This window comes from Larus michahellis, chromosome 1 (genome assembly GCF_964199755.1).
Source record: "Larus michahellis chromosome 1, bLarMic1.1, whole genome shotgun sequence".
Lineage (NCBI taxonomy): Eukaryota > Metazoa > Chordata > Aves > Charadriiformes > Laridae > Larus > Larus michahellis.
In genome coordinates, this window is record NC_133896.1 from 197,417,632 (window position 1) to 197,434,535 (window position 16,904).

At 41.0% G+C, this 16,904-nt stretch overlaps 1 protein-coding gene across 11 annotated transcripts in view; it reads left to right on the plus strand.

Annotated features, from left to right (window-relative positions):
* STARD13 (StAR related lipid transfer domain containing 13) overlaps positions 1 to 16,904 on the plus strand; it is a 308,854-nt gene that overhangs the window by 241,725 nt on the left and 50,225 nt on the right. The gene's annotated exons all lie outside the window — the stretch shown is intronic.

A 16,904-nucleotide genomic window follows, 5' to 3' on the forward strand; every position in this document is an offset into this window, starting at 1 on the left:
TTGTAATGAAACACAAAGAATAGTAGCACTTGTGCAAATTTCTCCCTTCACACCATAAGAAATGCTCAGTAAAAGCTTTGTTCTGGTAGATGCTTTGCGTGGTTTTGACTGGTATTGGTAGTAGATGGGCTTTGTACAGCCTTTGGTTGTGACGTGGTTTGTGGAAGGGAGGATGAGTCTCCAGAGATGATGAACTTGATTTGTATTTAGGGAATGGCTGGCTGCTTGTTGGTTTTCTGTGGGCTTGATTATTTCCTCATTTTTTGTTGTCTCTTCTAGGGACATTTGTGCCGGAGCTTAGTAGATCTGTAGCACTGGGAAATATGATGCTTCAGGGTCCTTTCTTGCAACTGCCTCTTTTAGGAACTTTTCAGCCTAGGCAAGTACATAGCTCAGGGCAGGGGTAGGCTACAGAACTCCTGCTCAGTGCAACAGCCCCTTAGCATCTTCTTCTCTTGGAGTTTCTAAAGAAGGAAGGGGTGAGAGGAACGGGGCTGTAAGGGCAACATGAGGGACAATGCTGTGAGGACATTATGCAGTCACTTCTGCAACACTGGCGAAGAATGCAGCAGTGGTATGTTCCTTGTATGAGTCATTGTGGAGCTGCCCAAAATTGGAGCAGTCCATTGACCAGTGATGAGTAGTGGTTGACCTTTATTCCCACCATAGAGAATATTGTAAAATTGAGCTAAATGGATCGCATTCTGAGCGCTGGCATCAGTGTAGCCTAGTTTCCTGCAGATTTGGATTCCTTTTCCACCCCACCTCACTGAATCCAAGTTCTTACTTCCCTCTTCCAGTGCAACTCTCTGTATCTCTCTCCCACCCCTTATGTATTTGTTGGGAAAGTGATACATACGCTGTGGCTGGTGCAGAGTGCTGTGTGCTCTTCAGCCAACTGTCTGCTGCTTCTCAGCATGGATAGTGGGTCACCCCACAAATGCCTTTTCCTTACTGGAATGCTAATTTGTATGCTTTTCTCTACCCAACACCAGCTTTTCTAAAACATGATATCTTTGAGACCTGTATCCCCCTGTCAGATATGACTGACACTGGCCAACAGCTTCTGAAGTTATATTGGGGTGCAGGAAGGTGTCCCAGAGAGACAGGTGACACGAATATTATTTCCTTAGGAAGCAATAGTAGAAATACACTGTAACACAAGCAGAAATTAAAAGCATTATGAGGGAATTAGTAGGTGAAGCTCTATGAGTTGTGTTGCGTTGTGGAGACAGACATAAAAGGATCACATTTTTATGTTTGCCATAAAATCTTTTACATAATTATAGGGAGAAAATTTTGAGCAGCTCATCATAAGGAATATATGGGACTCACCCTGCCAATTCATCCATAATGTATTCCAGCCCAGAAAATGGATAACCAGGGATTAATTTCGTCCGAGCTTATCAAGCATAGTAAACAACTATACAGCTTATAGAAGACTAAAAATATATCAGTATGCTGCACTTATAAATTGACATTTTGGTCATCTCCTATTTGACACTGTTAGAGGTATTATTAACTCTATGTAGCTTCTATTAAATAAGATTCAAAAGAGAAATAGACTTGTATATAACATCTCAAGCTATATTAAAAATGTATGTACTGTCAAGGAGAGTTTTAGAAGTTCATGAATGCTGTGTTTCGTCTTCCATCTCCTTCTGTGTCTCCCTGTCTGCAGTTATAAAAATATCACGGCTCTCACATATGGTTTATTCTTCACAATATATTTAAAAAAAAAAAAAAGATTAACTGTGAATGAGCTGGAGTTTTTTCCATTGTTTTGGAGCTTGTCTTGAACTGTCCAAGGGCAATTCAGCTACTGGCAGTTCAAGAAAGGCATCTAGAGATGCTACTGGCTACTCTTGAAAAGTAATTTTCTTCTTGAAAAATAGATTGATACAAACTGTTCACTAAAAGTCACAGAAATGGAATATATTACAGTGCCAAAAATATTTAGCATGTGGAACCCACCAAAGTATTTATAATTTAGGATTTATCCTTCGCTTTCTGACCTTGGGCAGCTTCCTCCTAAAGCTGTTCTGGTATTTTTTTATCAGTCTGAGTCTGCAAAATCATTTCCCTGTTTCAGTCTGTGGTGATCCACCATAATACACTTGGGTAGATCCTCAGAGTGTCCACTTGGCGTAGGATTTTCTCGTGCTGTCACCACTTCTAAAAGTGGGATTTAGGAGAGTAGTGGCCAGAGACTGGCTTCAGCCTGGGGAGGTGGGTCTCCCCAGATCCCTTAGTACTCAGTGGGGAGAAGCTGCTCAGAGCAGGAACCTAACATCGCATTGCTTTAGTTTCCTAAAATGAAGTTTTTTACTCCCAATGTATGATGTGTCTAGTCTACAACCATTTTCAATTTTGAGTTACCAGGGAGAGGAACTCTGTCTTACTCCATGTATGAAACAATTCTAAGTCCTCGGTTACTGCCAATGTGTATGTATCGTCTCCTGGACGGAGTAGGACTTTTGTACACATACACTTCAGGAAAGAAATCTCTGCATGAAAAGCTTGACCCAAAATGTTAAGTCTCAAAGAAAGCATACTCTGCTATTTGCACAGCGGGTCATATAGTTTCTGCATCAGAACAGTAATAAAAATATACTCATATTCATTATTTATCAAATGAGACTTCTGGTGTGTTTTCACACTGTTGGATATCACTGCAGAGTCCATCTGGGGTGATACTGGGTCTCCTCAAGGAGGGATCACAAAGCAACATCTCGGGCTGTCAGAGCAGTATCCTTATCTCACAGGATGCCCTCAGGGAGCAGAGCAACCTTGGAAAAACATCTAACCTGAAGGCCGTGAGCATTAATCGGAAAGCCCTTCAGTGCTCACCTCCTAGACTGGTGGAAAAATAACCCTCCTGAATCAAAGAGCACAGTACTAAAAAAAGCGGTTTTTCTGATTCCTTCAGAAACTTGATAGAAGTTAAATTCCGCTTTTGAAAATGTAACTTCTCTCAGCGTGGGTAGGGATGTGAGGGCTTTCCAAGTGGCAGAGTGTTCATGCAGGAAGAAACATGGGTGAGCGGGGAATTTTTTTAACAGGTAAAGCACTGACTACGTTTTCATCTACAGTTACAAAACACTTTAGGGAGAGAGTCTCTCGTACCCTAAGGACGGAAGGAGATTTTTAAAAGGGACAGCATGAACCAGTATGTACGTTGTGTCAAAATATCTTCAGATTAGGGACATATTCAGTATGAGCCCAAATTTGAATACTTCTGATGTGTCTCCCCCTTAACCCTCTTGTCTTTATAGTGGGCCAATTGGGAATTCTTTCAGGACATCTTATGTATTTGATTGCAGGTCTACATTTTCCTATTTGAATCAACATATCATCCTAAGGAAATGATTAAAGAGAGGAAGAGACCTGGTAGTCTCAAGGTAGCACATGCTCATTGCAGATGAATTATTTACTTTCCCTACTGAAGTATTTTAGTGCAAATGCCCAAAATGGACAAAGGAAGAGATGACTGTAAGGTTATTGTAGCGAGCTCCTGGAAGCTTCTGTAGCATAGACGGTCACATTCCTGAATTTGAGATAACAGGAGGCAGCAATGATATTAAAAAAATAATTCTCAGAAGTAAGAATTTGGCCGTCTGGAGATTGCTTCTTAGAAAAAGATTCTGACTATAGTTAGGATGTAGGATTTTAGGAAAAACATAAGGTCGGAAACTAAAATTGTTTCTAAATATACCCAGTTGTGCTTTTTATTAAAGGAAATTGCCCCTAACTAGGAGTCCCTGCGAGTACTGTGAAAGTATGTGCCTCTGATGTACACAACAACAAGCTACATATATCATAGCCTGGAGTCAAGGTAGATGCCCAGTACTGTGTGTTTTTAATTCTTCGTGGCTATTACAGGTATTTTCAGTAGAAATTTATTTTTTGGGAGGCTGGCTGAAGAGATCTAAAATTCTTACAAATTTTGTATATTTATGGATGAAATATTTATGAAATAAATTCCTAGGTAATTCCAAGGTAAAAACCCACAGTAAAGCTATGTATGACATTTCAGTTAAGGATAATCTTCCATCTTAACATTCCTGGGAACTCATTTGTGATGCTGTCCTTTCTCATTTTTCCATCTCCTGAAAGCCATATTTGCGTTAGGGGTATGGTATCATCGTGGTAAAGATTAACTGGTGCTATTGGTCTCATGACTGACTGCCATACTTAAACAGCACTGACAGCGCACAGCTCTTAAAGGCTGCTTCGGAAGGGTTTTCACACTTACTACAGATGCTAATGCCCTGATCTCTTCCACAATGATGGAGAAGAACGTTTTGCCCTTTTCATTTCAAGGCATCATAAAGTCTTGGAGACTTCTGAGGCCGCTTGCCAGATGTGATTAAAAATTAATGGAGCATAGCAATTGTACCTGATCCCCCTGACAGAGACCTGAATAACACCTTTTCCTAAGACTGCCTTTTTAAGTGGTTCGTTTTCCATCTGTATTTCTCTCCTTTCCGACCACGATGACAACTTCCTTATCACAAAAAATGGAAAACAATAGTAGAGGACATTTAGGGATTTTTTCATGCAATTCCCTGCAAAATCTAGTTGGATTCTGTGCATTGCCCATAGGGTGAGCTACCAAGACAGATTGTAGACATGCATAAAACTGAGTCAACAGGTATTAATTAAGTGGGGAAGCAGATACGCCTCAGTTCGGTGGTACAGGAGTTGCCTTCAGTAACGCTCACACTCAACGTGGGCAAATTGAAATGTAGGAAACTCTCTATTTTGGGATAGGCCTCCTGCATTGCTTCACAGCCTGTCTGCATTGGAAGAGAGAGTAAATGTCATCTTTCCTGTGTGCTATTACCTCAGCCTCAAAACATTTTAAAGGAAAGGAAATAGAAGAAAGCAGGCATTGAGGAGGCGTGCGATCTCTTCGTTGAGGCCTTAGGGGGTCATTGGGGAGTGTTACTGCTCAGGCTCTCAGACTGAAAACAAACAATAATATGAGACCAAAGTAATACTAATTAATGCTTCTTTACTACTTTACGTATGCTGAGCATTTGCAGAGACACCAGCTAAATGTAGAGACTTGGTTATACATAGAGAGATTTGGTTCTTCAAATCCTGTCAATCTTTTTGAACAGCTATATACAGAATCATAGAATTGTTTAGGTTGGAAAAGACCTTTAAGACCATGATGTCCAACCTTTAACCTACTACTTCCAAGTCCACCACTAAACTGTGTCCCTCAGCACCACATCTACCCGTCTTTTAAATGCCACCGGGGATGGTGACTCAGCCACTTCCCTGGGCAGCCTGTTCCAGTGCTTGACAACCCTTTCAGTGAAGAAATTTTTCATATATAAGTATATATTTGCCTGAACATTTTTCTCGGCAGAAGCAGAGGAAAACAGTCATAGTGATCTGTGAACTGTTCATAAGGCTTTGTATAGAAAAGCTTTTAGGGCTGAATTCTGCTGTTTTCACTCATGCTAAATAGGAGCGTACTCTTCAGGTTATTTACTAGTAGTGAGAGTGTCTGGTGTTTGGTAAAAATGTTCACTGTGAAATACCGTTTTGGAGAGGTATTTATGACAAAAATTATAATTTGGGGATTTTATTTATTGGAAAGAGCATACTCCTGGCTGGTCAGACACACTTCTTGTTATTTGTGCCCTGTGCACGATAACTGTGGTCTATTTAGAAGAGCAGTTTTTGCCTGACACAAACATTGTTCTCTTAAGAGTAGACTTTCATGATAATCCATCACATTATCATGACATGAGTACTCACAGTTACTCATAGTCATTGCGGTTAAATAGTTCCCCCCAACAGGATACTGTTAAGTAAACAATATTATTTGAGGAATTGGCAATTTTCTCTTCCATGTTTCACCCAAAGTGCATTCTTAGCTTTTCATTCGCTGGTATTTTTGCTTTTTTGAAGGCCGCTCTTCTGCCTTCATAAACTCAGAGTTGTGCAGACTGCTCATGCAAACAAATCTGTGATCGTTTGGAGAGACCTGCTCTTTCGTATTCATCAGAAGAAGTGAGGATTAACTAATCTGGGCACTGCAGCTGAGGTTATCCTCCAGCAGCCCTTACAAACCATGGAAAGCAGCATTGTATGAAATGCCACCATTTCTGTAAGCAAAGATGCAAATGATGCTGAGATGCCAGCAAGGCAGGAATATAAGCTACCGTTTGCAGGAAAAAATGAGAAGTTTACTGAGTTTCTGATGAATACCTAACAGGTGTGGCAGTCCAGAGGTAGTTAAGTGCAAGGGCTGGAAAAGCAAGCAGTGCATTCCAGCCACAGTGGCCGAACACTGCTTGAGTTAACGTCCCCGTCTGAGAACAGAGCTGGAACTGTATCATCAAAACATCTACTTCGGCGTAGAGTAGTAAATTTGCCACCTAGCCAGTTTGAGACCAAAGCAACCTGTTTGGTCAGGTGTATCTCAGACCGTATATTTTTTGGAGTTGTCCTGTATCCAGGATTCCTCTAAGGAAGAGTAAATATTAGTCCTGCAGGTTTCAGCAGAGAGTGGATTAGTTGAACTTCTACTTTCCACTTTGGTCTTATTTTCTATGGTTAATTTCAACTTCTTGGATGAAGCCTTTTTAAGATAAAAATGAGCATGGTCATTCTTGGGAGGAGAAAAAGCCAAGTTAATTTTTTTTTTAAACTGGTCATTTTACAGGATGTGGCTGCAGTTATTATCAGTCCATGAGTCAGATGGTGGTATTATCAAGTTATTCCTTACTCTTTTTTTTTTGTGTGAGATCCACTGAAGGAAATGTGACTGCCTTCACAGACAGTGGAGTTCAACTTTTTCCTAAACTCAGTGACCGGAGCAAATGGAAGAATGAAATTTGGCGGAGACTCACTGAAGTATCCTGAGCATTAATGGGATAGGTGTGGAAACCAAGACAATAAAAAAAGTTGGAGAGTCAGAAAGAAGAGGTATACTTATGAAAATAAAAGAAAGAGGAAAGGAGCCCAGCAGTAAGGAACTGTCTATTTTGTTGAAAATACAGGAGAGATCAAAGATGTAAGGGTTTTTTTTCAAATCTGTTTCTTATGTAAGCAGTATGATGTGTGCCATGTGGCACAATCCAGGAAAGCAAAGCAAGCAAGCAAATAAATATTAGACATGCTTAGGTGCAGTGATTTCAATGCCACAAATCTGTTGAAAATCCAGATCAGGAAAGCGATCTTATTCAAGACAGCACTAAACCCTTTACAGCAGAAGTTTAAATTCATCTTTTCTTCATAAGAAGACGACTTTAAATGTATCGCTTGATTGCGATCTAGCTTACAGGAACGTACTCCTACAAAAATATAGCATTAGTGGAATTTTCCAAGTCCAAAAATAATTTAATGTCCAAATACTTATTTTATCTGATTTATGGCTTCACAGCCATGTATAAGCCACTACTGCCAAATAAAATTTTCTTTACTGTGACCTGTATGCAGTTCTTCTTCAAGTATTTGGAATGATGTCTAACATATAAATTAAGCTAAAGTTTCCTTCTAGAAATACTCAACTATTTTTATATTTTTAAAGTCTAACTTCATTTTTTACATTCTAAAAGTGTAACTTCATTTTTTACAGTGTCAGTGCCTAAACAGATATATATGTATATATATTATATGTTTCACAAAATCAAGGACACAAATACATGCAAAAGTTGTGTAGTCATGTCATACAAGGTGTTTTTTTCTCAATGTCATTGTAAAAGTGCACTCCAATAACTTAACAATTTCATGGAATGACTATCTCTCAGGAAACCAATCAGACAAAAGAGTAACAGTGAATTTGCCCTCAGGTTCCCCATAGATGGGTGTGTTCCCACCACTTATGTAGAGACATGTAATGGAAATAGCATTTGCGTAAATTCCATTTAGTAAGGGTGCCCTGGCTGATGCCAGTAAATGTTAGGGCACTTCATCAAACAGTAAATAGCAATGCATGTCTAAGAATTGATCATTTAATGCAGAAGTTGTCAGAAGAATTGATCATGATGTCCTTTTTGTTCTCTTTTTTTTACTTAGTATAGTATACTGTTACTTTCTGCATCTCCTCAGGCTCTTTAATAAAGAAAGATTTCGTCTCTTAATTTGGACAGCTGCATAATGAGGGTGCTAAATCATCCTCAGGGATGTAATCAAAATGATCCTTCTGTGTAATAATTTTCTGTTTTCCCTCCTTAGTGTAGAGCAGAAGGACAGATTTAGGTGATTGCAGTCTGTTGCACTGCCTTAAAAACTAAGCATTGATCATTATAATATAATAGTTTTGAAACTGAAGATCTCCAGGTGCCTTGTAAATAGGTCTAATTCAAAGTTCGAAATATCTGTTGTTGTAGGTGTGGTTATAGCCCTTTTCGGCTGGAAAAATCTGGTGCAGAAGGATAATTTAACAGAATTACAGGATTTTATTTGCCCAATTCAAATCATAAACTAGCGGTAGAACCTGAAAAAAAAAATAAAATCACTAACCTCTAATCTTTACTGTTAGCTGCATAAAACACACCAAACAAATAACTGCCTAACTCTGGAGCCTATTTATAAAAAGTCCTGGCATCCGTGCAGCAGCAATTTCCATACTTGATAGGAAGGTAATATAACAGCAGTGACTGTGAAGCAGCAGCTTCATTCAGGAGGTGCCCGACACAAAGAAGGGGTCCAAGAGGAAGGTCCTAGACTGGGATCTCGCCAGGTACTGCCCTTCCCTGCCTGCTGGTCAGGCTCGTGCTGTTAACCCCCCAGTCACCAGTGGGTGTATTTGTTGTGGTTCCAGGTATTACTGCTTGAAGTCAGTGAGGTGGAGGGAGACCTTTATCCTAGAAAAACTCTCAGAGAAGGGTAACGATCCCAACACCTGTACAGTTTCACCCTTCAGTCGAATGCTGTGGTCAGCAGTATATACATGAACTGAATCGGATTCCCTCTTTTTATTCTAAAAAGAGGCAATGGCAGGGCAGAACTCCAACCTAAAAACATATGCTCAGGTATCTCTACTCAGCAGGAGGGACTTCAGCTAATGTTATCCCTTGGAGTTTTGCCGAGCTGCTAATTTAGCTGCTCAATGCATGGTAAAGTTCCCGTAGTGACACAGTGTTAAGTGTCGCAAAAGAGCGAGTTAGCTTAGAAATGGTGCAGGGAGTGACATGGAAGTTCAGGCAAGCCGGGTGGCTCGTTCAGGGACACTGCTGCGTCCTCCTGGAAATGACCTGCCTGTGCCTACTGAGAGCATTTCTCCTGCAAACAGACTACATGCTAATTTCCCAATACACCCTCAATTTCCAATGTATAATAGCATTAATGACCTTGACAGAAAGCATTTCCTGGAGATTAATAACCATTTGAGGTTTAATGACCTGAGGCTATGCCTTCAGGCTATCAACTCCTCCAAGCTGCTCATTAAATCCTTAGGGTACACAGTCTGCTTCAATCACTCCTGCTTAAGTATTTGCTCAGTGTCACCTAATAACAATATTCTCCCTGAGGTATTTCCTCTTCGGAGGCCCTGATGTTGGAAATGTGTTTGTCCTTAAGCCTTTTGGGAAAAGAACTCATCATTAATTTTTCAAGTGACCGTGTATTACAAGTCAAAGCATTTGCTTAAGCTGTCACTGAGTTTCTGCTGTGACGAACACAGTAAAAATGAGACGTATAAATTAATAAATTGCACCTGGAAATATGAACTATTTGTTTTGGCTGCTTACAATCTCATAATCTAAATCAAGAGCCAGTAGCCGCCCCCCATCCTAACACTGGTGGTTCAGCCAGACGTAATTTATTTGAGAGGTGATACGGGACAGGTTGCCACTTCCTAGAAAGAAGTGGCTTCATAATAGCTCTAAAGGATACCCTGAATTCAGATATGTGCAGAAGGAACAATAGAATGGAGAGTACATCTGCCTGTTGGAGGAGAAACGCCATGGCTAGGCCAATTTCATACCGATGAAGTCATAACTCAAAGATGGTGAATTGTCCTGTGTTGTGGTACATACTTGTGAAGGGTGAACTTGTTTTTCTGTCGAAGATTTTTCATTTAAGGGAACATTCTTCCCACATCCAGATGGCATCAAGTACAATTGGATCTTAGTTAAATCTGCTGCTGTGGTGTTACATCGTGTTCCCTGTTTATTTGTGTAGTAGTGCGGCGTGGCGTGCCAAACAGGCATGGCACAAACAAATTGCTGTTAGAAATTTCTTCCCAAAGTTTCTAAACTGAAAGAGAAGCAAAGCCCAGGGAAGAATGCAATCAACAGCAGTTGTAGGAAACTGATACAGCGAGCAAGGTGCAGTTATGTGTCTACAAATCAGTTGTATCGTCTTCACATCAATTATAAGAATCCTCTGGTGAGGCTTTGCAGGCATCACGTTTGCACATTAGTCCCCATCGTTCACTGAGGAACCAGTTGACACATCTAAGGAGAGCTAGGAACAGTGCTCTTAGGGCACTGGAAAGAGGAATTGCTCACCTCCCTGGGAAGACCTGCCCTCAACCTGACTTTAACTTAGAACTAGCTATGCTGGCCCTGTGCTTTGAGCTAACATCTTTGTCCAGAGACAGCCCGCATTTTTAGGGAAAGACAAGCTTTTTCTTTCTGGCAAATTCTAAAAATTAGAAATGCTTGGAGTTGTTTATAAGGTTAAGATATTTAAAGAAAACCAGAATACCAAGAATGTATAGTATCAGCTGCAGGGGAAATCTTGGTAAGCATGGCTTAGTTCTGGTAAGTGAGATATACGTATATCCTATAGAAACCAGAAGGTGAATTGATGAATAAGACACAGATGGGGTGAACAACTCAGGTACTTACTTCCTTGTTTGTGTTTGAGATTAGTGGATTCTGAGGTCAAGTAGCTCTAATTCAATGATATGCTTTGTGTGGGAAGTACATGCTGTTTGTGGTAAACACGGAGCACCTACACAGGAACGTTCCTACATAAATCTCAAATCCCTTTACAAACACGAATACAGATCATTTACACCATCACTGCAAATGGAGAAAATCAGGTGCAAATAGGTGAAATTACAGACCTTAAGGCACACAGTACATTAACAGAAGATGCATCAAAGAAGAATTTATTTCGTCCCACTAGAAATATGGCTAGCTTTATATGCCTGTTCCTCCCAAATTCTCTGTATAGTCCCTAGAGAAGAATGAGCACTTTCTGGGCACAAGCCATTTTACCTCTTTTAGACATTAACTTTCAGATAAAATGAATATTTTCATGGAAGTGCCTCTTTCTCTCCGTAGCCTTCAGGAGCATGTTGGATGAATAGCTCCAATGCAGTTGCAGATAGGCGAGATGATTCCCACCCTTTATATCCAGACATCCCCGTGCATACAAATAAATGTTCTACAAGGATGACAAAATGGCTGCTGTGAAGACAGGTTAACTAGATATTTAAGCTTCTGACACACCTTATTGAAGCCTGGTTTATAAAACCAGCCCCGCTGCTGAGAACCTTTGCCATTGTGTGGACCAAGCAGGTCTGCTGCTGACCCAGCCTTACCTCTGATTCTCTTGGTTGCTGTTGGTTTGAGACAAGCATGCAGCATAGTTCCCACGTAGATTTTAGGTGTAGGAATACACTTCTGGTGGAATTCTGGTTGGAATTTCCTTTCTAAAGTCCGTTGAGAATTCAAATGAGAGCCAGATGAGTTTTTTCCTGTTCATTTAGAAGAAAAATGCAAAACATCATGAGAAACTTTAAAAGTCCAGCACTCCCTGAAAGTGCTCACCACAATAACATTTTCCTGAAAAAGTTCTTTCCAGGGGGATTCCAGCTTGCAGGTGATAAACATTCAGTATGTTTTTCTACCCCTGATGAGGAAAGGCCAGGTCAGTAAACAATGAATGAAGGAAATGCTTTGAAATACATTCAACAAATAGCAGCTTTGTAGACTTAGTTTTAAGCTACTTTTAGCAATTGACTTTGGCTTGGAGTTGCAGAAAGATTAATGAAAGTCCCAGCTCTGTTCCCCAAATGGAGCATCACAGTTAGAATTTTCACCTTTTGCCAGTATTGCCTTCCCTGCACATCCTCCAGCGCAGGTAAACCGGCAGAGTCCAGGCTGGTTAGACTGGGTTATTGTTTGTCTTTAAAGATGAAGCTCTAGCAGAAAATAAGGAACTGTAATTTTCAGTAGGCCAATGTGATTCCTTAGTAATAAGTGAGCTTTCAGAGCATAACGCGGTGGCAACAGGATACCATGGGTCCTGGGTTTCTAACTGCCACTACAGTGTAAAAAAATACTGCAAAATACAGCCCATTTACAAAATTAAAAAACCTTTATCATGTGTTCAGTTTTAACCAGTGGTTTCAGAGCAACATGTGGGCTCTTAAGATGGTTATTTAAAATCTTTAACTTCCATTTTGCTTAGATTCCATTGTCAGATTTAGGCTTCTCCTTTTGAAAACTGAGCCAAGTGTTTTTACAGTGAAACCCGTAGTAGAGACCATCTTTTGTAGGCAACTGCCTGTTTTCTGCTTCTGTTTCTGTCTGGAGAACAACTTATCTCATCATACTTCTGGCATATCTGAAGCTAGACCCTGCCAAAATCTGAAAGTGAAATAAACCATCAAAAAATGTCAGATTCTTAACAGTGCAGACCAAGGTCAAGTCTAGAAAAAGGCTAGACTTGGAAAATAAAGTACTTTGCCTTTTCCTTCAAAGCATACATAACTGATTTTCAGTCTTTGTGTTTATCTGTATATCCCATTACTGTAGCACCGGACAGCCAAAAATGGCTCATGTCCTCAGCACATACATTCATTCTTCTGGCCTTGAGGGCACATAAAGCCAGAGCAGGCCCTGGATCCTGCTCTTTGTGGAGCACATCTGGAAATAGGGAAGGGCCCCGAGCTGATCCCGGAGGCGGCACAGCCACCGGCAGGGAGCTTCCAGCTGGCACGGGTCCTGGTGGCCCTGTGCCCCTGGGGACGGCTCCCATCTCGAGCTGGAGGTGACGTCCAAAGGCGGGAGGTGTCCTCACGCACTCCTTCTGGGCAAGGGCAGCTGCTGTTGATCAAGGACTTATTTTCCTGAAGCCCAAACAGAAATTTTGCCCAACAAATAGAACCTCAGGCCCCAAGATTTTGAATAGCAGCCATCTCTCATCTCTTCTTTAAACAGGGTATTTTAATGCTCTGCAGAATTACAGTACAAGGCACTCTGCCTTCCATCTCCTTAATCCTCTGTAAATTTACTTCTAACAGCTACTGCCAAAATACAGTATGGCACTCGCACAGCACACGCTTCTTCAGTGGTGAGCACAAAGCGGCTTCTGTTCAGAGGGAATATGTTGCAAGCCCATGAGTGACACACTGTGAGTGCTGAAGATTATGAAACATATTCTGAAACTGAGCAAGCCATAAACACTTCATTTTTCAGAAATAGTCATATTACTTCTGTCATTCGGCTTGGCAAACGTATGTATGCAGGCCTTGGTGCATCCACGTAGCACACGTTGAACAAGCACCAACTGCTGAAGCAGCGGCGCTGCAGAGTTCAGAGGAAATATTTCAAGTATGCACTTCAACACTCTTCTCGGGTTTTATGAAAAACTTTGTTTATTTTCGCTTCACTAGCCTCTCTCTTGGACTAAACTGACCTCAAGCTATAGCATGGAGTTATATTCATTGATCTGCTGGTGAATGCTCTCTAAATGATCAGGAATCAGGTCAGGGCTTAGGGCAACTCCAAGTGGGAAATATTTGCTGGAAGGGCAAGTGTTTTGTGTCCGTCTATGGCCATTGGTCCTGTGAAATAAATAAGTCTAGAGATCAGCCAAAGGCTGGACCAAATCCTTAATAGCACCAAAAAACCTCTCCTGTTTGATATCCAGGACACCTGATTGAAGACCTCCTCATGCAAGGTAGCTATGTGGTCCTCATGCAGTTGGAGCATATTTTTTAACATAGCGCATGCTTTAACATATCGAGTCTCACAATTTTCCTTCCACGGGAAGGAAGAACATTTTTTCCCTTTTCTAACCGAAGTGTAAGTGTTAAGTGATGCGTCTCATTTCCCACCACAAGTCTAGCTGAACAGGGATTAGTCATTTAATGACTGGTAGCACCGTCTAGTGACAAAACCATCTTTGCCCGCAGTCGGGCAAGTAATGATTCAGGCCAGTGAGAATGTGTTCTCCAACAATCAGAGCAAAGGGACTCCGTCTGTGAGATGGCAACTGAAACTGTCCCACTGATTTCCCATCAACTATTAGAAGATTAAGAAATAGTTGAAATTCACCCAGCGAGTTAAAAAGTGCCAGGGTCTGTATTTCACTGGCATTTGCAGAGCCAACCCTTCTGTATTCCCTCCTGTTATCCCACTAGGGACAGAGACAAGAAAATAGTAGGTTTGTGATTTGGTAGCTTTGGTGTTTCCTGCTGTCCACCCCCACAGACCCACTTTCCTGTACCGGCAGGGAGCAGGCACTGGTAGGTCTCCAGCCTTCCTGTTGTCTTCTTCCAGGGTAATATATGCCACATAGCTGAAGGGCAGACTCCAGCTTTATAGAGTGATAACTGCAAACATCTAACTTACCTAAGCTCTTTCATGCAATTTGATAAAAGAGCAATTTATGTCTTTCCTGCTTGTAGCTAAAAATAACAGTAAAAAAGTGTAGAGTGTTGTTAGTGCTGGGTGGTGCACTAATTAGTTCTTTGCTAATTCTGCTTTATTGCTGGCAATGATTATTGTTGAGTAATTATAGGGTTCCTATGAATCTGGCTTCCATTTGCTCCGTGGTGTAACAAGGGTAAGGAAATGAGAAATGTCAGTACTATGGATACCCAGTGTTATTTCTGCTATAGCAGAATTTTGTATTATAGGGAACAGCTATTTTGTACAATGGTTTTAATAGCTGGAAACAGATCTAGGTGAGCTGCAGAATGGAAAACCTGCATTTTCACTACATTAAAAGTCTGCTCTCTACTTGAAGGAGAACATAAAACCCCTGCGGCCTTCTATAAAAAAAACCGTACAGAAAGGAAACTAGAGACTTCATCCAAAATGCTAAAAATAATAACTATACCAATACAGCCAAGTTGTCTGTTCCTTCCTCCCCTCCAGTATGAAAGAATAGATGTTTATGTACAGCTATCACGTAGGAATTGCTTTAGCGTGAGTTGAGTGTGTTGCTCTGCAGCCATATGAACTCCAGCTTTCATTGTAAAGGGGACTGAACAAAAGAAAAGGATGATTTGTGTGAACAAAAATCCTGGAAGTACTTCAGTTCAGATATTCAAAACATTTCAGTTCATTGGTAAAACTGTTTGCTCTGTAATCTTCTCCTTGTGTTTTCGAAATGCGTTTAGATGTGTACGTGCCAAAGTGTGTAGAGTATCCGTGTGCTGCAATCCTGATCGCTCATGTACATCCACCTGGAGTACTGCGTGCAGCTCTGGAGTCCCCAACATAAGAAGGACATGGACCTGTTGGAACGGGTCCAGCAGAGGGCCAAGAAAATGATCAAAGGGCTGGAGCACTTCTCCTATGCGGACAGGCTGAGAGAGTTGCGGTTGTTCGGCCTGGAGAAAAGAAGGCTTCGGGAAGACCTTATAGTGGCCTTCCAGTACCTGAAGGGGGCCTACAGGAGAGATGGGGAGGGACTCTTTATCAGGGAGTGGAGCGATAGAACGAGGGATAACGGTTTTACGGTGAAAGAGGGGAGATTTAGATTAGATATTAGGAAGAAATTCTTTACTGTGAGGGTGGTGAGGCAGTGGAACAGGTTGCCCAGGGGAGCTGTTGATGCCCCATCTCTGGAAGTGTTCAAGGCCAGGCTGGATGGGGCTTTGAGCAGCCTGGTCTAGTGGGAGATGTCCCTGCCCATGGCAGGGGGTTGGAACTAGATGATCTTTAAGGTCCTTTCCAACCCAAACCATTCTATGATTCTGTGATTCTGTGTCTGCAGCCACCCAGTAGTAGAAGGCAGGATCAGGTGAATCAGAATCAAAGGTGCTTGAGAAGGCAAATGAGAGTTAAATACTCCAAACATCTTTGAAGATATGCACCCTATCAGTTAGGAAATTTAAATAGCCTTAAAATTCTGGCCTGTGAGTTCACCCCTTTGATATTGAAAGTCGTCTGTATCTATTCAGTAAAATTAAACAAAATTTCCATCATGTGATGGAACATGGAAACTGTCCGAAAATCTGTCTGAACAGTAGCTCCACTGCTACTGTAAAAAAGAACCTCTAATTTGACTTTCCCACATCTAGTACTGTTTTTGTGTTGGAGAGAGGTGTTTGGAAGGCACTTTCGTAAAAATGGATGCCTTTCTGAAGACAGTGAGGAAAGATTTTCTTTTCTTAGTAAGCGAGTAACTGTTTCCTCTAATCACTTTATTTTTCTCATGACTCTATAAAGATCAGTGTACAGCCATGTAATTAGTGGCTCTGGACTAGATCACGCTGAAACACACGGTAGTGTGACTCCACTGTTTTTACAGCACTGCACAGTCAAAGCAAAGGGTAAAATTTAGTTCACAGTAACATCTCTACGTAAGCATATGCTATTTCTTCAGTCACTGAAATAATTTTAAGAAGTTGTAGAACCATTGAACAATGGATGTCGCCTGGTCCAACCCCTGCTCGTGGCAGAGACAGCCATCTGGCACTGACATAGGATCAGTCCAACTCCAAAAAGGAAGATGGACCAAGTTCAGAATATCCAGTTAAAGAAAATAATGTTTGTGCTTAGTATTCATTTACTGATTTTTCATTTCTTCATACAATCATAAGAAGACATCCTGACAGCTTTCAGTAGTAGTATTCTTGTAGTTAATAGCAGCTGGAAAAAAGCATTAATCATAGAATCATTTAGGTTGGAAGAGACCTTTAAGATCAAGTAGAATCGTTAACCTTCCACTGCCAAGTTACCACT